This window comes from Macrotis lagotis, chromosome 1 (assembly GCF_037893015.1).
Source record: "Macrotis lagotis isolate mMagLag1 chromosome 1, bilby.v1.9.chrom.fasta, whole genome shotgun sequence".
NCBI classification, from domain to species: domain Eukaryota; kingdom Metazoa; phylum Chordata; class Mammalia; order Peramelemorphia; family Peramelidae; genus Macrotis; species Macrotis lagotis.
In genome coordinates this window covers 331,221,905-331,242,867 of record NC_133658.1, presented here as the reverse complement: position 1 = coordinate 331,242,867, position 20,963 = coordinate 331,221,905, and the positions used below count along the sequence as shown (strand labels likewise).

The following is a 20,963-nucleotide window of genomic DNA, read 5'->3' as shown; positions in this document are numbered from 1 at the left end:
CCTGCCCCCCCATCCCCCCCCCCCCCCACCGGAGACCAAGGAACAGAGCCTAGTCTCAACATTCTCAGTTCCTGCTTCAGTGGCCCACCTCCCTCCTGCTGGTCTGTTTTGACTCACATCCTGCCAAACAGAAATTTGTCCCATCAAGATTTTCCTGGTTTTTTATTTGAATCTAGATTTCTGTTTCAAACAGTGACAAATCTGTCCAGGAAAATTGTCTTCTCTTCTCCAGAAAGGTTGTTCTATTCCATAGGTTTTTGTTTTTTAAGATATTCTGTGCCAAGGGCCCCCTTACTGCCTTTGCCTTTCCATTCCAGGAGCTGGGCAAGGAGCCAACAATTGTGGACCTTACTCAGGTTGCATTTTCCTTGAATGAGGGAGGAGGCATTCAGATAGCATACTCCAGGAAAAAGAACACTGGATTTGGGGTGAGGAAACTGAGTCCAAATTCTGGTTTCACTATTGACTGACTCATAGCACTAGATGTATTAGAGCTGGAAGGAATTTTAAAGACCATCATCAACCCTTTAAATTCAAACCTTGAATTTCATAGTGGTGGAAATGGAGACCACTATTCATTAGTTATGTAAACGTAGGTAAATTACTTGATCTTTCCTTCCCCCAGATTGCTATTCTACAAAATGATAGTGATAATCCTCATACAACCAACTTTATACAGTTGTGAGGAAGACATTTGGTGAAATTGCCATAGAAATGGGACCTACCATTGTTTTAATGCTTCTAGACTCTCTGAGAATACAGAGGTTATTTCAAGTTGATATAGGATCTTGGTCAAGGGAAAATCATGCATCTGAATCAAGGTCAAGAATTAGGTAAACTGAGAGCAAGCCAAGAATGAAGCATTTATTGAATTACAGTTATTAGCCTATTGTGAATCAATGGTATATCAAATAGACAACTGTAATCTTCAACTACATTAAAAGAGGCAGAAAGTAAGGACTAAAGAAACAAAAGTCTTGCTGAATTCTTAACTGGTCAGAATAAACCTGCAATAATCTATTCAGTCTTGGGTATCATATTTTTGTGAGGACATCAATACTAGAGTGATCTGAGAAGATCTGAGAATGCCAAAGAGTTCTAAGTTCAAATCATATAAAGATGAGTTGTAGGAACTGGCAAGGCCCATTCATCCCATTTTCTCTCACAGATTTTCCCTTCTATTATTTCTATTTTCTCACTTGTCTTCAATTTCCTTAAACTACCTTTGGTAAATATGCTCCCCCATTCTTAGAAAACCCCTTACTTGATTTATCTTTTTCATTCTATTATCCCATATCTCTTTTGTCTTTATAGATATAAAGGTACCTCCACTTCCTTTCTTCTCACTCTCTTTTTCACTCTATATAGTGAACATACAATTGAAACTCTTTGCAAATTTATCTTTTAATTTCCATAACTCAATCCTAATCTCTTTTGACTTCTTTGTAGCTTTTGACATTGTTGATCACTTTCTTCTCCTTGATATTCTCTTCTTTCTAGGTTTTCTTGACCATACTCTAACTTGGGTCTCCTCCTGTCTCTTTCTACTCCTTAGTCTTCTTTGCTAAATCTCATCCTCAGTAAATCCAAATATCCCTCAAAGCTCTATCCTGGGCTCTTTTCCTTTCTCCCTGTATACTATTTACTTTATTGATCCCATGGATTTCATTTTCATCTCTGGGTTTATAACTCTCAAATCTATTTCTCCAACTCCCATGATTCTCTGTTGCCCTCCAGTCTCACATTTCTGTCAACTGGACATTTTAAACTGGATGTGTGAATATAACAAGATATGCTCAAGCATTACAAAACTGGATTCATTTTCTTTTTTCCAAAACTACTCCCTCTTTCTAAATTCTTTATACTGTAGACTAGGATACCACCACCCTCCTCCTAGGCCCCCAGGCTAATAATTTAGGTTGACTCTTCATTGTCTGTCAACCCTCTATCCAATTTGTTTCCAAGGCTTTTTTGATTTTACCTTCATACCATCTCTCCCCCATGTTTCCTTCTTTCCTCTGAGGCCACTACCACATGGTTCAGGTTCTGTTATGCCTTGAATATTGCAATAGCCTACTGGTTGGTCTTCTTGTCTCTCTTCCCTCTGATTCACCCTTCACTCAGCTGTCAGTGATCTTCCTAAAGCACAGCTCTGACCATTCATCCCTCTACTCAATAAATTTCAGTTACTTCCTATCTTCTCCAAGATCAAATGAATGAATCCTTTGTTTGGCATTCAAAACCCTTCATAAACTGCTTGCCCTTCCCCTCTTCCCCCACCTTTAACATCTTATATATTTCCTTTGATTCAGGGATACTGACCTCTTGTTCCTCCTATAAAACACTCCATCTCCCAGTCCCAGCATTTTCCCCATGCCTGGAATGCTTTCCATCGTCATCTCTGCCCTAGCCTTCCTGGTTTCCTTCAAATCCCAGCTAAAATCCTGCCTTCTACAGAAAGCCTTTTCTAATCTCTTAATTTAGGGCTTTCCCTCTGTTTTTTAATTTCTTATCCTAAATAAGTCTCATTTGTACCCATGGTGTCTCTCTCATTATATTGGGAGCTCTTCAGGGACAGGGCCTGTCTTGCTTTTCTTTGTATCATATTATAGATACTTAGTAAATGTTTATTGACTGACTTTTTAGTCAGTCATTGGGATGAGAAGAAGGGTCCTTGTCTGGGTTTGGGGAACAGAGTAAAGGTGCCTGGCTACAAACAGATAGTCTGCTAGAGTCTAAACTTTAACCAGCTGTTGTGTGTTTGGGGAGGATCTTTGTGTGCCAACTGAAAGAGATCTTTTCCCTTCTTTTTTGGCAAAGTACCAAAGATATTGTTAGAACTGATAGTGGGGGAGCAATATTGTCAAAGGATAGAGTGTAGAGGGAAGGAAATGGGGGGGTAGGGTGGAATGACTTCCTTGGACTTGTGTTCTGACTCTTCTGCACCCCTGCCTCCCCTCCCCCCACCCCACTCACATGCTGGAAATAATACTAATCCTTGAACTTTACTCAGTTTCCTATAAGCTCTGCATGTCACCATCTAGGGTGGACATTAAACCTGACAAAGCAAAATTTAGAAGGCTCAGCCACTTAACAGCTGTATGCCCTTGGGCAAGTGGCTTCACCTCTCTGGGCCTCCCTTAGTTCCCAGTCAAAGAAGGAGTTGAAGTAAATTGTCTTTAAAGTCCTTTTCAGCTCTAAATCCTCTGATCCTAAGATACATTCCTCCCCCCACCCCCACCCCCAGGCTCAGCCTTGTTGACTTACACTGTCAGCTTCATTCTTTCACCATGCCAGTTAGCTGAGGTCGGGGTTCTATGTCTTACTCCCAGAGTGGAGGCATCACCAGAAAATGAGGATGAGAGCATATAATGTTTAATCATATTCTGTTATCCCCACAAAGCCAAGTCATTTTCATCTCAGTTAGAATTCATAAAACTATAGGAACTCTGAATTTTCCCTACACTCTAGGGAAGTGGGGGAGAGGGGGCAAGCAGCAGGACAGAATACATTGGCAGAATAGAGTACTTGTCTTAGATTGCAGACCTGGCTTTTAATTCCCTTACTCCCCACCACATGCTCTGCAGTTCAATGTCACTGGCATCTTTATTGTTACATGAGCAAACACTCCATCTTTCAGTGCAGGGCATCTTCTATGCCTAGAATTCTTTCCTTCCTCATCTCTGCATCCTGGCTTCCATCAAATCTCAGTCAAAATCTCACTTCTACAGGAAGTCTTTCTGGAACCCCCTTAATGCTATTCCCTTCCCTGATCCTATAACCTTTCCAAATATAGTAGAGCTGGGTTGTCCAAAATACAGCCTACAGGCTGCTTGTGGCCCGCAGGGCAATTTTGTTCACTCCACCTGTGGGTTTACTAAATGCTTTAGTGAAGCCCAGCTACCCAGAGCTCTCACTAAAATGGCAAATCAAAATGTATTGTCTATTGCTTCAGTAAAAGCTTTTAAAATTAAGGTAGGACAACCATGTAGCAGAGGATAATGAGGGGATTGTCCCTCTGATCTACTGGACTAGGGACTGCCTTTGGGCATAAGAGAGAGTGGGGGAGCTTCACCCCCCAAAAGTTTGCTTGATGATGATGCCTGTCCTTGGCTTTTCTGGTGGGCCTCTTGCTGATGCACATACCTGCTCAGAGGCTCCTGGTTGAACCTCACGGTCTTCATCACTAAGGGCTGTAAGGATGAATTGGCAGAAGCTCCATGGGGTGGCCCCTGCTATAGGCTCCAGTTCAGAAGATCCAGGCACTCCTGTAATTACTACATTGTGCAAATAATCAGTAATGGGCAAACTATTAGATTTGCTATAAACCCAACTCCATAGAGCCTGAATATTTTTTTTTATATTGAGGTTTCGGTTGCATGCAACTCTTTGTGACCACAATTGGAGTTTTCTTGGCAAAGATAATGGAGTGATTTACCATTTCTTTTTCCAATTCATTTCACAAATGAGGAAACTGAGATAAACAAGATAAAATGATTTGCCCAGGGTCACACAGCTAGTAATTGTTTGAGGTCAGATTTGAACTCATGAAGATAAGTCTTCCTGACTCTGGACCCAGTACTGTATCTGATATACCAACCAGCTCTCCTCTAAACTTTAGTATAATTTAAAACACACACACACACACACACACACACACACACACACACACACACACACACACCATATAAACATCTCAAAAAATGAAGGATTTTTTTAAACATTCACAAAAGCCAGTAATTTCCCCTTTATCCTTCTAGGGTGGCTGCTTGACATATCAGGAAAGGGAGAGCCTTTCCTGGTCAAGAACATTAGGTGTTCACATCGGGAATTGGGGTTTTGTTTTCTTTTAGGGAGGGTCCCATGAAGTTCTTCCTCTAATTCCTCTCCTACTTCCCTCCTCTTACCCCCCCCCCCCCAAAACCCAATGTTAGCACTGAAATGGAATCAGTTGAAGCTTCTGGGAGGGAATATCCAAGGAAGAGATTGAGAGAGCCTGGTGTTTGTACTCGAGAGTTATGCCAGGGTAGAGCAGTTATTTTTAGATACTGCACTCCAGAGGAGGCTTGCAACATTTGTTCAATATTTAATTATCTGTCCAAAATCAGCCCATATGGCCATGAGTTTTGAAGTAGACCTTGGTGGCATTATTTCCTCTGATTTGATTTCATAACTAGGAAGTGAGGGAGATCTCAATAGAGAAAGAGAGAGAGAAAGAGAAATGACTGACAAGAGATAGAGAAACAGATACAAAGACAGAAACAGATACAGATAGTTGAGGGGGGAGAAAGGAGAAAGGAAGGAGAAAAGGAGAATTAAAGAGAAAAGTAAAAAGAGGAAAAACAGAAATAGAGGAAAATGTATTCTTGGTCCCATGGACCAGATGAACCAACCACATGAGTGTGTAGAGAAGAAAATTCTACAGATTATGCCAGTTATGTCAATTGAGACCCTTTGAAATGGAGGGTGCTGATTGTAAATCTTACTGAAATCATAACCATAACAATAAATGGCTCTATTTATTCAGTACTTTATAATTTACCAACTAATTTCTCCCTCCTGAGGTAGGTATTACAAGGGTTATCATTCTTACTTTTCAGGAAAAAAAAAGAGTATGGTGGTCAAAGTACTTACTGAAGGTCACATAAAAAAGAAAGTGACAGGATCAGGATTTGAATCTAGGTCTCCAGATTCTGGGAGTGGTAGTCTTTCCACTTCATTTTCCTGCCTCTTATGCAAAAAATAACCAAAATTTTTTTATTTAGAATAACAGCATTTGTCAACCTTCTCCAAGTTTCCTCTGTTGACTTTGATAGGCACTGGCTGTCTGAGAAGCAGTTTTGTGACTTGTGTTTTCCAAAAGAAGCCTTCTTTGCCTTTTGTTTTTTCCTCCCCTTCTCTTCCTGACAGTCTCAGTGGTAGCTCTGGGGTTGGCTTTCTTCTTAGACCTTGGATTTGATGTGCTGACATATGCTGGTGAAATTGAAAAGACTGAATTGAGGGAGCTTGGGTGAAGGTTTTAGAGCCACAGGCAGGGAAAAGGAATCTAGGAGGAAGATACTGGGCTTGGGGATTTTCATTACTAGAAGCAAGCAGTGGAATGGATGTGGGAGATAATTGTCATTTACTCTCCAAGAGAATCTCTCACCCTTCATTGGCTGCCCTGGGCTGAATTTAAATCCCTGAGGTGCAGAGAATGAAGATTGTTAAAGTTGGATGGGGAAAGGTTCCTTCTAATCTAATTGATTTGTTTCACAGAGTAAGAAATTAGCCCAGACAGCCTTTTCTAAGATCCTAAATAGAGCAAGCTAGTTGGGCAGATCTCTTTATATCTCCGAACCTCAGTTTACTCATCTATAAAATGAATAAAGATGGGTTGATCTCTGGTGGGTTGATTCAAAAGCTTTATGATTCTATCCTATAGCTACAAAGAGAGTCAGAACTCATAGTTAGTAGTGCAGGCCAAAAGTCCCCAGTAAAGGAGCCCAGAGTTGGGTCCTAACTCTGCCCACAGCTTACTGTGTGATTTTAGGCCAGTCATAATCTCCCTGTGCCACAAGATCAAGTGAGATAATAGTGTATGAGGGTGCTTCACAAAGTTAGAAATACTATACAAATGTAAGGTATTATTATACTAAATATTAATCATTATTATTATCTATTCATCACTGAATGTAAGGGGACTAATCACAGGGTGTAATCGTGATTCTAATAGGATATGTCTAGAAAAGATAATACCAACTCTTATAAGTCCTTACTCTCCTTCTCTTCCTGGCTCTATACCCAGTATTCTGAGAGCTTAGATACAGGTGGGAGAGAAGGGAGGGGCAATATCCTCAAAGGGAGTCAAGTTCCTAGCTGCAATGGGTTCTGTTCTCTGTGATCCAGGATTATTTTCCCAAATCTTTGTTAGCTCCATCAAAGGTGGTACAAAGGAATCCCCAGGGAATGAAAGATAGGTAAAAACACCCCATTCAACCTCTCATGGATGGTCTCTGCAAATATGGACTGAGAGGATTACTGCAGAAGTGTTTCATTCTGCATTCTTCTTAGAAATGGAGAATCTCAGAATATGTCAAAATCTCATAATTGGAACATGCCCAGATACTTTGAGATGATCCTTATATGGCATATTCTCCAATCCTTTCTTTCCTGGTGGAATGGAATGGAATAAGCATTTCTATAGTACCTAACTCCAACCTAGGCATTGTGTTAAGTGATTTACAAATTTTATGTCATTTGTGCCTTACCAACATCCTTATGAGGTAGATGCTGTTATTAAACTTTACATTTAAAAAACAGACTCCTGCAATAGTTACTGAATTTAAGTTCAAATCCTGCTTGGTTATTTAAGAACTATGTAACTCTGGGCAAACTTCTAACAGCCTCAGTTTCCTCATCTATTAAAGTAGGAATAATAATGGAACCCACTTTATTGGGTTATGAGATAATATTTAAATAACATTTTGCAAACCTTAAAGTGTTCACTATTTTTATTTCTGTTGTTGTTGAGATCCCCTTTATATTTCACTTAATTCTTGTTGGTGAAAGAAAGGAGGAAATAAACATTTATATAGGTCCTACTACATACATATCAAATACTTTAGAAATACTGAGCAGTTGATGCTCACATCAATGTAATGAAGCAGGTACTGTTATTATTCCCATTTTACAGATGAGGAAAGTGAGAATGAGGGAAACTTGTGTGGGGTCACATAACTAGTAAAAGTCTAAGGAGAGATTTGAACTCAGGTCTTCTTGACTCCAAAACTGGTGCTCTATTCATTTTGCCATCCAGCCACTTAGGGGCTGTAGTTTATTAAGATCTTTTTGAATTTTGACTGTCATTTCAGTGGGTTAGCAATCTCTTGGAAGTCACCTTCATATTTAACAAGCATGTCTTCTAAGGCTCATTGAAATCACTGATAAAAATGCTGAATTGCACAGGGTCAGATATATTTAATGTAGTCTTTTTAAAGTTGGAAGCAACCATCTAACTTAATCCCTTCATTTGACAAGAGGAAAAAACTGCAGTCCAGAGAGGGAGAATGCTTTTGCCAGTTATATAACAAGTAAGAAACTCAGTTGGGAGTTGAACCTGGTCTTCCTGACTTCCAGGACATTGTTCCTAACTCTCTATGAGCAGTGATACTGAGTCTTGTGTATTTACAAAAGGCACAGTGTAAGTGATAGTTCAGTGCTGCTCTTCTCACTTTGACCTGATTCCTGGTGATCAGATGGGTGATAATCAATTGAACATTGCCTCCATTCTTCACCTCCTGGACATCTTAGGCTCCAGCCTCTGTATCATGCAATCTTTATGATCTCCTCTCCTCTCCTCTCCTGCCAGTATCCTAAGGGTGCCCTCTGCTTGGAGGAAGAGAAGGGCAAACTTCTCCCTTGGTCTCAGACCCTCAGCTGTAGGCAGTGCCCATGAACTGAAATGTGTTGTTTGGCCTGGAATTACAGGATGTTCCTGAGGCCTCCAGGTTGCCATGGGAACTGGTAACAGTCATCCTTCATGATTAGGGGGTATCTATGGCAACGGAGCTAGCAGCATTTACATGAAACTGAGTTTATTTATTTATTTATTTATTTATTTTTGGTAGGGCTGTCTCTGGGCAGATGAAGGTTGAAATATATTTCTTCTTTCTTTTAACTTCTAGTTAGTTCTGCCAATAATTGATTATATAACATTGGGTAAGTCATTTCTCTTTGGGTCTCAATTTTCCTTATCTGGAATGAGAAGTTTGGACTGGATGATCTCTAAGATCTTTTAAATCTTAGCATTCTATGAATCAGAGAACTATTACTTATTAAAATGTATAGATAGGCTAGAAATTCTATAAGAGAAGGGATACAAAAAAGGAAGATGAGGGTATGCTAGTATAATCAGGGAATGCTCTCTTTCCACTCACACCGGGAATACCTAAACTCCTATTATGTTATGGCCAACATTTCCCAGTAGGCAGGTGTCCAACATTAGCCAGATGTGTTGGCTGAAGTTTAACATAATCTCAAACAGCAGAGAGTCCTTTGACATAAAGGTTAATGTCCCAGGTCAACTGAAGAAGACACAGACAAAAAGCAAATCAGCCTCAAACAGGTGCTACTGGCATTTCATTTTACAAAGAACATTATCTTGTCTTCTGGGCTCATGTGGATCCAGACCATCAACTGTAACATGTTGTAAGATAGAACCTAGACAGGCACATATGGCTATCTACTGCTTCATTTTTCTCATTCATCAAATGGTGTTAGCTATTTTTACTCTGGCTCTCAAGGGTCTTGATGACCTCATTCATTTATTAATTTGTTCTTTTCTTTTCACAAGCATGAAGAGACTGCTGTTTTCTAACTGCCCTTGTCACAGACTAGTTTAGAGACTGATTCTAATTCTCTTGGACTCCAATTTATCCAATGGTCAACAAAGATCCTCTTTGTCCTGTAGCCTAGGTCCTTTTGGCCTCATTTTATTTATCATTAAAATTAGAGGGTTATATTATATTATGCCTAAGATCCCCAATTCCGGTTCAGAATCCTATGATGCTGTGAAAGGGAAGGTACTTGTGGCCATCCAGAGCAAAGCATGTAGGAGGATATTAAGTTATGGGCACATAGAGAGAAGTTATTCCTCTGACAGGAAAGGATAGCTTGAAAGTTGTACAAATGTACAAATGACTAAGTAAGATAGAAGCACTATGTATATGGATGAAATAGTACTGAGAATAGACCCCCCCCCCCATGATTAAAGGTAATGAACAGTTAGAGAAGGAATTTAAACAGGTACTTTGGGGGTATTCTGGGTATTCCAAATTTCAGTGCTCTACCACATACCTCTTCTTCTAGCTTGTTGGGCAGTATTTACATCTGTAAAATGAGTAGTTTGGGCAAAATCACTTCTAAGAACTCTTCTGGCTCTAAACTTCTATAATTCTAGGACTCTGAGATTCCTTGATTTTGTGACTATTATCTGGAGGACTAGAAAAAAAAACATCTGGAGTTCTGTGAAAAATTAGGGAAGATAGTTTCCCAGTCATGAGGATTTCAAGGAGAGAGAGAGAGAGAGAGAGAGAGAGAGAGAGAGAGAGAGAGAGAGAGAGAGAGAGAGAGAGAGAGAGAGAGAAAGCACTTTTATAAATGAATAGCACAGGGGCGGCTAGGTGGCGCAGTGGATAAAGCACCGGCACTGGAGTCAGGAGTACCTGGGTTCAAATCCGATCTTAGACACTTAATAATTACCTAGCCGTGTGGCCTTAGGCAAGCCACTTAACCCCATTTGCCTTGCCAAAAATCTAAAAAAAAATTATAAAAAAAATAAATGAATAGCACAAATTAGACAAGGAACAATGTATGAGATGTACATGATGTTCATCTTTTGTAATCATCATATACATGAAGACAAGGCTTGCACACATATTTATTCTAGTGATGGGAGTGTTGTCCAAATATATCCTTCTCACTTGCCTTTTCCATAACCATTCCATCCCCTGGTCTAATTGATAGGAAACAGGACTATTGATGATGGTCTGTATGCTTTGGGCATTTGAATTGTTTTCTCCTTCTCCTGTATAAGTAAGTGCTCTATAAGCACAAGCATGTGGTTTCTGGTGACAGAAAATGACAACCCAGTACATTGAAGTCCATTTTTCAATGGATTTATTGTCACTATGACCTGTCCTCTCAGAACTTTCACCTTTTCCCTATATAACAGTATGATATGAGTGGTAACAGCTTTAGCATTAGGACAATGTAAGCTTGCATGGGTCTATGCTGCTCTGCTCTGTTATTCCTCCCTAGAGCTTGAACTCACCAGATGCTGCCAGAACCATGATGCTTTCAAGGTGCAGGCCTCTCTTTCAATGTGCCCTTCACAAAGAAGAGAATTTCTCTGGCATTGGTTGTGTTAACTTCACTGTATGCTTCAAGGTGCCTGTCTCTGCCACTCTGGATTTGGGGTTCTGAATCTGACTCCCTTTCTATGCCCAAGAGCAACAAAGATCATCACCTTTCCCTTTCCCTTTAAAATTGCCTTTACCTCTGGATTATCCCTCACCTATCTCTCAGGACTTACTGACCCATATTTAGCTGCTGTTGTTGTTGGTGACTCTTCATTTTCGAAGAGGACCAGGACTTGCTCATGAATTGGATTTAAGTGAGGTAGAGCTGCACAAAGTCTTCAGTATCACTTTCTCCTTCCCAGTCTAGTGGCAAGATAAAAGTCAAAAGGACTGATGATGGTCTGGATGATCTTTGGCTTTCTAAATTAAAATCTTAACCAGGCTTTAGTTTGTTTTTGACAAAGTCCATTTAGTGACTAAGGGCTAGGTAAAAATTGAGACAAAAGATGACCTACTAATTTACCATAACCAAAAATATCATTTTGGAAGGGGAAGACTTGAAGTTTCTGACCATAACAGAAACAATTGTTATTTACACTCATTCTAAGCCATGGGAGCTGTGGGGTTGGAAGGAGGAAAGTAGTCATTTTAGATATAGAGATACTGGGGAAACCAGATCATAGCATTATAAGATTCAGAACTTTGAGGTACCCTAGAGAAAACTCTATTCATTTCTTTGATTTGACAGAAGAGGAAGTTAAAGTTTATAGGTTAGAAGATGTACCCATTAGCAAAGTCAGCATTTGGACCCAGGTGCTATTTCCATTATATCAGTTTTCCTTGAGCAGTAATAGAGGTGAAAACTCAAAACAATGAACAACAGTGCAAATGAGAAGTGATATTACATTGTTGATATAGATGTTCATGCCCATATTTTAGGCTTTCTGGGCAAGTATACTGGAGTGGGGGCAGCTAGGTGGCGCACGGGCCACAAATATACTGGAGTGGTATGATATTTTCTTTTCCAGTGAAGTGAGGAACCTGAGGCAAACATGATGAAGTGACTTGCCCAAGATCACAAACCAAGTAAGAGTCTGAAGACTAGATTTGAACTCAGGAAGAGTCTTCCTGACTTCCAAGGCTAGCACTCTATCCACTGCACTACTTTTCTATCCTCATTACAGTTACATTGTTTGCTTCCATCAAAGTCATACTTCCATTATAATATGACATCTGGGAAATGACTTTTTTATTATATAAATATTTTATTTGTTTTCCAATTATATACAATAGTAGTTTCTACCTATCATTTTTGGTAAGGTTTTGAATTTTACATTTTCCCCCACTCTCCCTTCCCTCCCCCTTCCCCCCCCCCCCAAGACATTCTGAAAATCTTTACATTGTTTCCATGTTATACATTGATCACAATTGAATGTGTTGAGAGAAAAATCATATCCTTTGAGGCAAAAATAAAATATTAGAGCTAGAAAAATTATGTAGTACATAAGACAATTTTTTTAAATTGATGGTAATAATCTTTGGTCTTTGTTTAAACTCCACAGTTCTTTCTCTGGGTACAGATGATATTCTCCATCACAGATACCCTAAAGGGGGAAATTCTTTGAAGGTCACTCTAGTGAAGCATGAGACCGACCATACTTTGGTGCCTTGTGCTTAAGTTGGACATGGAAGGACGGTGTGTATCTGTTGGTCAAAGAGCCCAGTTATTATAGAGAGGCTCATCATCATTGGCAACTAGGGCATAAATCTTTTTGTCCATGACAATCTAAGCAGACCAGGTATTGGCTAATGGAGATGTTTCTTTCTGGTTTGATTGGTGGAGAAGGCACATCAATGAAATCACAGACCTTATGAAGTATTTTTTTGTTTTGTTTTGTTTTGTTTTAGATTTTTGCAAGGCAGATGGGGTTAAGTGGCTTGCCCAAGGGCACACAGCTAGGTAATTATTAAGTGCCTGAGGTCGGATTTGAACTCAGGTACTCCTGACTCCAGGGTGGGTGCTCTATCCTCTGTGCCACCTAGCCGCCCTTGTGAAGTATTGTTATTAAATGGCATCACCCAGGTCCTTAGAATGTATGGGCTTTGTGGTTTTGCAAACATTAGATGGATGTCCAGGTGGTTCAAGAATCAGAATGCTAACTCTTGTTTAAATATACTTAGGTCTTTTAAAGGTTTCTAAAGCCATGTGTCCCTCCATAAGTTTGAATCTAAGTAGTGGGTCTGTTCCATTTAGCAATAGAAGCAGAACTGTTTTGCAGAGACCATGCAGCTTTCTTTTCATGAAGGAATATATCATCTATTTCAATGAAATCCCTCAAACTTAACTCCTCCTGAATTATAGCAGGCAACTCTGCTTGCCATTCATTTTTTCATTCATTCATTCACAAATGAATATTAAGTATATATTATATGCAGAGATCTTTGCTGAGTACTGGAGGAGGATTCAAAATTTAAAGATGACACAGTCTGAGAAGTTCAGAGTTTAGTAGGTGAATAAAATGCTAACAGATAAACATAATACATGATATTACATCCTAAGTCCTTTGTGTATTAGAGAAGTAGAAAATAAAGGGTTATACCTAAGGTACAATTCTTTACTGACTAGGGAGATCATGAAAATTGATTTGTTTTGTTCAGAGTCACTCCTGTATGTGCTGGGCTAGGGCAAGATGTAGTGGCATTTTAATTGTCCAGAGATTTGGTGAGGAAAGAATGCTGGTTTTGGCATCTGTGGACCTGAGTTAGAATGCTAGCTCTGCCACTTAATACTCTTGTGATTTTGGGGAAGTCACTTGGTCTTGATCAACTCCCTTGGTCTCAGTTTCCTCATCTGTAAAATGAAGGGACTGGACTTGACAATCCTTCCAGCTTCAAATTTATGACTTTATGTATACACAAAACCATGAAAGACTCCTTATTTCACCACCTTCTCACTGGCCTAGATGTTTGTAAAATGTCCCATAGAGGGAGGAGTTGATGAAAGCAGCTTTTTTCCCCAGGCTCTCTTTTATATTTCTACACCCTAGTAAAGTTCTTACCCATAAATGAAATAACTCAGGAGAGATTTTGAAATTCTACAAAGACAATGTTGGGCTAGTTATTTCTCTGTGAGTGAGTTTAGGTCACATTGAATCCCACAGTGTCCTAAGCAGTCCACATTAGATGACTAAGATAATGCATGCTACTTTTTGCTAGGCAACAGAATTTTCTTCTGTTTGAAGGCTACTGAACCATACAGTAATTAAGCCCAGAATTCTGGCTTCTTTAGTTTGTTAGTGCTAGAAAGACTAAAATGATAATTCTGAGGTATCATCTATTCTAATGCCTTTAATTTGTATATGAGGAAACAGACCTAGACAGAGAAAATAACTTTTCTCAAGATCAATTACTAGTTATTGGCAAAACCAGGTTTTATTTTCATGTTTCTTGACTATTTATGATTGTTCCGTTGACATTTCATTCTTTTGAATTGAATGTGATCCTTTCCCTAGTGTTGCCTCTGCTATGGTCACCATGTGACATTAGGTACATTACTTTAGTCTTTATGAATCTCAAAGAAAAGCCATTATTTCCATTTGAAAGAATGTCTGACTGTATCCTCCCTGATAGGAAGACTTTAGACCCTCAAAGAAAAGGGGTACAGGAAACTGAAGAGGGGCCAAAAGATGGAGAAGTTTTGAAAAGATATTCTTGAATTGTCAATTCAATTCAAAGATGTGTAAAAACTACTTACTGTGTATGAGAGCTTGTACTAAACTCAAGAGATAGAGAGATAAATAATCATATAGTCCTTGTCTTTAATGTTGTTATTCAAGGTGAACTTTTGAAATGTTTCTAGTTGTGGAAAAACTATCTATCCATCTGTCTATCTATCTTTGTGTGTGTGCACACATGTACATGCATTCTCTAAATGTGCATGTATATAATATGTACCTATTTATATATGTATAGATGCAGGTGCTCTATACATGTATATGCATGTATATGTACACATGATGATTTACATGAAAATGGTATAAAATGGGGACACATAACATAGATTGGTCACGGAGTGAGAAAGAGAAATATTCAGTGGTTACTTTGAGATGTAATTCTCAATGTTATAAACTTGAGAGATATTTAACAAACTAGAGAAAGACTTCCAGTCTGTCAGGTGAATACTTAAGATTCAGAGGAGAATTGTGTAGGATGAGTTTGGGATTAGAACTGTTCTTCTTGGACCCAAATTATAGAACTAGGAGCAGTGGCTGGAAGTTTTGAATTGCAGAGAGGTCCTTAATTAATGCTTGCTGATTGATTTATTGATTGTAAGGGATGACATCCTATTGAACAGATCTATCCAAAAAGCAAACTATTTATCTAGTAATAGTCTTTCTTCTGAGCTCCAATTCCATATTACTAACTGCCTATTGGACATTTTAAACTGGCTATCCCAAAGATATCTCAAACAACACATTTGGGGGCAGTTAGATGATGTAGCAGGTAAAGCACTGACTCTGTAGTCAGGAGGACCTGAGTTCAAATGTGGCATTTAATACTTGCTTACCTATATGACCTTGGGCAAGTCCCTTAACCCTGCCTTGAAAAACAACCAACACATCCAAAATAGCTGTTTCCCTTCAAATCCTCCCCTTTTTCTTTTTCTTTTTTTTTAGGTTTTTTTTTTCCAGGGCAAATGGGGTTAAGTGGCTTGCCCAAGGCCACGCAGCTAGGTAATTATTAAGTGTTTGAGGCCGGATTTGAACTCAGTTACTCCTGACTCCAGGGCCAGTGCTCTATCCACTGTGCCACCTAGCCACCCCCAAATGATATTATCTTTTTTTTTTTTTAGGTTTTTGCAAGGCAAATGGGGTTAAGTGGCTTGCCCAAGGCCACACAGCTAGGTAATTATTAAGTGTCTGAGGTCAGATTTGAACTCAGGTACTCCTGACTCCAATGCTGGTGCTTTATCCACTATGCCACCTAGCCACCCCTCCTCCCCTTTTTCTTGGAAGTACCCTCATACTCTTGAGGGCACTGTTCTAGTCTACCAAGCATGTAACCTAAGTGTCTTTTCGAACACCTCACTTGAACTTATGCCACATTCCAATTCATGTTCAAATCTTGCCATTTGTGCCATCAAAACATCATTGTCAACATCATCATCATCACCACTCTCTCTCTTTCTGTCTCCTTTCTATTTACACATCTACCATCTAGTTCAAAGCTTATCACCTCAAACTTGAACTAGTGCAATAATTTTCTCATTGGTCTTGCTGCATCAAATCTCTTCTCACACAGATGCCACAATTATTTCCCTAATGTGTAAGCCATAGCTTTGTCCTAATCCCTCAATTCTATAAATTCCTATAATACCTGATTATTTCTAGTATCACAAATGAAATTCCTTTTTTGGGTGTGTTTAAAGCTCTTACCACCTGGATCATTTCTACATTTCTAGTTTTCTTAGAATATAGAGCCTTGAATATACACTATGCTCCAGCCACTATGGCCTGCCTGCTCCTTCCTCACTCGTGACATTCTTATCTTCTGATTCCTAGCCTTAGTAAGAGTGGTCCTCTGTGCCTGGAATGTATTCTTTCTTCTCACCTCTACCTCTTGATATCAAGACTTCTTCCAAGTTTCAGATCAAGCACCACCTTCTGCAAGAGAACTTTTGGCAAGTGTCCAGTCCCTTGAACCTTCCTTCCTTTCTAAGTCACTTTCTTTGTGCTTAGCAAATCTCTTGTATATATATCTTTGAATTTATATTAGTATGTATGCTTCTTTGAGGGAGAAATCATTTTGTGTTTTTGCCTTTCTTTGTCTCTCGAGTGCTTGTGTCTGCCACATAATAATTGTTTACTAAATGCTTAACTGGCTGATTGAAGCATGGGTTGGACTAAATGACTTCCCAGATCCCTTCTGAGATTCTGTGAAATCAGTGGGCACTGTTAGGAGAGCAGACACCAATATGATACTGGATCCCTGGAATGATCCAAGTTTCCCATTTTATAGTGTGAAAGTTGGTGTTTTGCCAAGGAAAAACCAGTAGGTATTGATTTGAACCTGTTGTCTCTGCCCTATCTGGGCTAATCTGGACATACAGGATCATAGGAAGATGTGACTGTCATGACTTTCCATCTAGGAAGATGTTGTTAATCCTCTTGTCAAGACAGGGGCTTCACTTGTTTCTAGGCCATCCATGTCATCATTCAGAGATCTGGAATGTTTCCTGGCTTTTCTAGGTGATTAATCATGTTCTGGGGATTTTTACTAAGCAGAGACTGCCTGGGAGGTAGGATCAAATAGAAATTCCTTTATTTGGCATTTAAACTTTATCACCTGACCCCTTCTTATCTTTCCAGTATTCTTACCTTTTATTCCCCTCCACAAACACCATGAGTCAGCTACTCTGCCCCTCTTGCTGTTCCTCAAGCATAATAGTCCATTCTCTCATTTCCATGTCTTTGCAACTGTCCCCCATTAGTGAAATATTGTCCTTCCTTACTTCTGTCTTAGATTCCTTGACTTCAACTCCAGACCCTTCTGTAGGAAGCCTGTTCCATTTCCTCAACTGCCAGTATTTTTCTCTCTGATATAACCTTCTACCCACTCTGTCTGCACCTTTTTTTGTTGTTTACTCCATTACAGGATAGGGTCTATGTTTTTACCTTTCTTTATATACTGAGTGCTTAGTACAGTATCTGACCTATGGTAAACATTTAGCAAAAATGCTTGTTGACTGACTAATCAGCTGAATATTTCACTGCTCTGTAAAAGACAGCTCACTGTAGTCAGAAATTTGTAATAAGCCTGTAATGGAATATTGGAACCAGATTGGAAAGCCTCTTAAATGTTAAAAAGAATAGTTTGTATTGGATCCTCAAGATAATAGTCATTGGAGCTTTTTGAGTAATGGGGAGGTGTAATAAGAGAGGGAGCAGATGACATGGTTATATCTGTTTATTAGAAATATTCTTTTGGCAGTCATGTGGAGGGGACAGACTTGAGGAAGGAAGATTAATTTGTAGTCTTTTACAAAAGTTGATAAAGTCCTGTGATGGTGGTGGCCATCATTGTGTATGGTTTTCATGAGTTACCTTGACTCAAAGGATTCATAAGCTCTATGGAGGTAGGTTTAAGATAACTTAGACAAGTCCTCATTTGAAAAACATACCCTGTCCATTCTAGAACTCTATTTAAAGCCCTTATGGCTTGGAAAGAATTGTCAAAGGTTGCACTAGTCTGGCATAATCTTTTTTGTTTTTAAGGTTTTTGCAAGGCAAATGGGGTTAAGTGGCTTGCCCAAGGCCACACAGCTAGGTAATTATTAAGTGTCTGAGACCGGATTTGAACCCAGGTACTCCTGACTCCAGGGCCGGTGCTTTATCCACTATGCCACCTAGCTGCCCCAGTCTGGCATAATCTTAGCAAAATCGCCAAGCCACACTGAGACAATGAAAGAGTCTATCAGAGGGGCACATATAATATGGATTTGATAAATGTTTTATTAAAGTGATTTAAATTGGATGCTTAGAAAGATGGATGATGCAGAACAGGTTCATGTCCTTGCCTGAAAAAAGTCTTAGGGTTTGTTGTGTTGGCAAACACATACCTCAGATTTGGAATAATGGTTCTATTCTCTAGACTATGCCCTAAGAGATTATCACATTGCTGCAATTGGGGGATGGTTGGGTCATTTTGTACAGATTGATGTTATGGAGTAGGAGAAGGGGAGTACATGAAAATCCTGACTGACTCTCTCCTGCCACCCAATGGCCTCATGCTGAGACAGGTTAGATATTGCATTACAATCTTTAGAGCTCAGGACCTCAGAGATTATCTAGCTCAGCTCTTCCCTGCCCCCAGTTATATAGATGAGGAGACTGAGATATAGAGAAGTAAAGTTACTTAAGTTCACATAAAGCACTTTACATAGATTATCTTATTTTTAATCTATGAAGGAGGTACTGAATTTTTTATAAATGAGAAAACAGAAGCCTCTCAAGGTTAAGTAACTTGATCACAGTCACATAGTTAATAAGCACATGAGACAAAATTTGGACCTAGGTTCTCTTGATTCTAGATCCAGTGTTTTGATCATTTGTGATCTTCTGGCCCTAAGTAACCATTGTTCTTGGTTATGACTGACCTCAGTTTTGGGGCACACCAGAATTGTGGGTGAGTATCTTAGAGATGGGGGCATTTGGTAGTTTGACCACACATGACCTGAGACTTGTTAGTCTTATCATGAAATGCCATCTGTTCCCCACAGTCCACAGAGATGGACCTCAGGGGGTTCCCTTATGCCACAACTCAGTCTATTCATTCCTCCTGTTTATCCCCTGGAAAGCAATGTTTGCTGACAGTGACTTTTGCCTCCTTAGAATATCTATTATGACCAGAGGCATCATAGTAAGAGTATTGAACTTGAAACCAAGAGATACCTGGGTTTGAATTGTGACTCTGATACTGTACTATGAATTTGGAAATGCTCTTCTATATCTCTGAACCTTAGTGTAAAATGGGAGTAATGCCAGTATTACTTACTTCATAGAGTTGCTGCCTGGATAGTGCTTCATAGTACTGAAAATGTAGAAATGGAAGTTGATGAAATCATTCATCTTTTCCGTCTTCAACTTCAGGAATCATGGATAAGATCTGAAAAGGAATGTGGAAAAGGGGGACAGATTCTGGTCTTAGAAAACCAGCCTATAAATTAGTCTGATTTAGTCTGTCCTTGTGTGAATCAGGAATCACTCTGGGACTCAGTTTCCTAATCCATTAATGTGGGTACTATGGTGCTTGTACTCATCTTTCACAGTGTGGTTGAAAGGAAGGTGCCCTGTAAACTGCAAAGCAAGATAGAAATGTGGGTTACTGTTATGAACTGGAACCTCAGTCTCAGCTGTTTCTGCAGTCATTAGAGTCCCACAACAGGCAGGTTCCAGGAGATTAGACTGAGAAGTGTGGAAAGCTCCCAAAATAAACCTGTCTCAGGCTCTTGAAAAAGCTTCTCTCAAAGTAGAGTAACGTGGTGATTGGATATACTTGTATCTGTTTCTATGTGTTTCTGTCTTGGTGGAGGAAACAATTTCTTTTGTCTTTTTACTCCAGTCAAACTTAAAATCTTTAATGCTATGAAGTTCATTTATATTTCTTTGTTTTAATATATAAATATTTCATTTGTTTTCAAATTATATACAATGGTAGTTTCTACCAATCATATTTTTTTGGCATGGTTCTGAGTGTTACAAGTTTTTCTCCCTCCCTCCCTCCCTTCCCTCCCCCTCCCCCCCAAAAGGGAGGGAGGCAATCTGATATAGGCTTTACATTTGCATCCATGATAAGCAGAGATCAAAATTGAATGTGATGTGAGAGGAGAATCAGATCCAAAAGGAAGAAAGAAAACATTAGAGGTAGCAAAATTATGTAATTATGTAATATATTTTAAAGATTGAAGTTAATAAGCTTTGGTCTTTGTTTAAACTCCACATTTCCTTCTCTGGATAAAGATGGTTTTCTCCATCACAGATCCCCTAAAATTGTCCCTAATTATTGCACTAATGGAATGAGCAAGTCCATCAAGGTTGATCATCAGTGCATAGTGTTAATATATAATGTTCTTCTGGTTCTGCTCATCTCACTCAGTATCAATTCATGTAAATCTTTCCAGGCTTTTCTGAAATCCCATCCCTCATGATTTCAATTCATGTATATTTCAGTGGCAGGAGAGGTAGTGGGAAGAAGTGAATGGAGGACAGGCCTTGGGAATCAGAAACCCCTGAATCTTGCCTCTGCCACATTCTAACTTTATCACCCAGACATGTCATTTAACCTCTCTTTGTTCTGGGGCAAATCTCTTTAGACTCTAAGAGAAATTTCCAATCTGCAAAGGCAGAAGGAGTTCCTCATTTAGAGCTTCCTATTTTGATGAAATCACAGATTAGGTATGAGAAAAAATTATAAGGTGCAAGATAGAGTTTCAGTGAATGGATTAGAGGAACCAAATCCTTGTTCTCATATTTAATAGTTGTGTGACCTTGGGCAAGTCATGGAAACTTTTAGAAGTTCAGTTTCCTCATCTATAAAATAAGGCTGATGTAGTGGAAGGAACAA

General features: G+C 39.3%; 1 protein-coding gene across 9 annotated transcripts in view; it reads left to right on the top strand.

Annotated features, from left to right (window-relative positions):
• The window catches only part of DAB2IP (DAB2 interacting protein), a 325,075-nt gene that overhangs the window by 108,808 nt on the left and 195,304 nt on the right, over positions 1-20,963 (top strand). The window contains exon 1 of one of the 9 annotated variants that reach the window (XM_074211664.1): positions 37-428. The exons of the other annotated variants lie outside the window; for them this stretch is intronic. The gene's annotated coding sequence lies outside the window, so the exon portion shown is untranslated. Of the gene's footprint in view, positions 1-36; positions 429-20,963 lie in introns of those variants that run through there. 9 annotated transcript variants of the gene reach the window in all.